The 421-nt window shown below is 45.6% G+C and overlaps 1 non-coding gene across 1 annotated transcript in view; it reads right to left on the reverse strand.

The window, feature by feature from the left end:
* Positions 1–208, reverse strand: part of LOC134545234 (small subunit ribosomal RNA) — a 1,989-nt gene extending 1,781 nt beyond the window's left edge. Inside the window, exon 1 of the ribosomal RNA XR_010078364.1 lies at positions 1–208. This exon is cut by the window's left edge and continues 1,781 nt beyond it. This is a non-coding gene — a ribosomal RNA (small subunit ribosomal RNA).
* Positions 209–421: the final 213 nt, after the last annotated feature.

The raw sequence follows: 421 nt of genomic DNA on the forward strand, positions 1-421 counted from the left end.
AGCATCCCTCCCATTTCTGGTCGGGACTCAGTTCAGCATGTATTAGCTCTAGAATTACCACAGTTATCCAAGTCATGTGGTACGATCTAAGGAACCATAACTGATTTAATGAGCCATTCGCGGTTTCACCTTATTTTGGCTTGCACTTAGACATGCATGGCTTAATCTTTGAGACAAGCATATGACTACTGGCAGGATCAACCAGGGAGCTGCTAGCAGCTTTTTTTTTCGTTCGGAGGAACCTCCCGGGTCCGCAGAGCACCGGGTCCGAATCTTATGATGTACATTTTTTTTTCCTTCTGTATCAACAAGTACGGGGGCGACTTCCCAATATCGACACCCGCTTTGCAATTGCAAAGTCTTTCCTTCCATCTCTAATTAATTTTCCTAGGGAGTAGGCGAGGCCAAACTTCCAAGGCTT

Source organism: Bacillus rossius, unplaced genomic scaffold (assembly GCF_032445375.1).
Source record: "Bacillus rossius redtenbacheri isolate Brsri unplaced genomic scaffold, Brsri_v3 Brsri_v3_scf643, whole genome shotgun sequence".
NCBI classification, from domain to species: Eukaryota; Metazoa; Arthropoda; class Insecta; order Phasmatodea; family Bacillidae; genus Bacillus; species Bacillus rossius.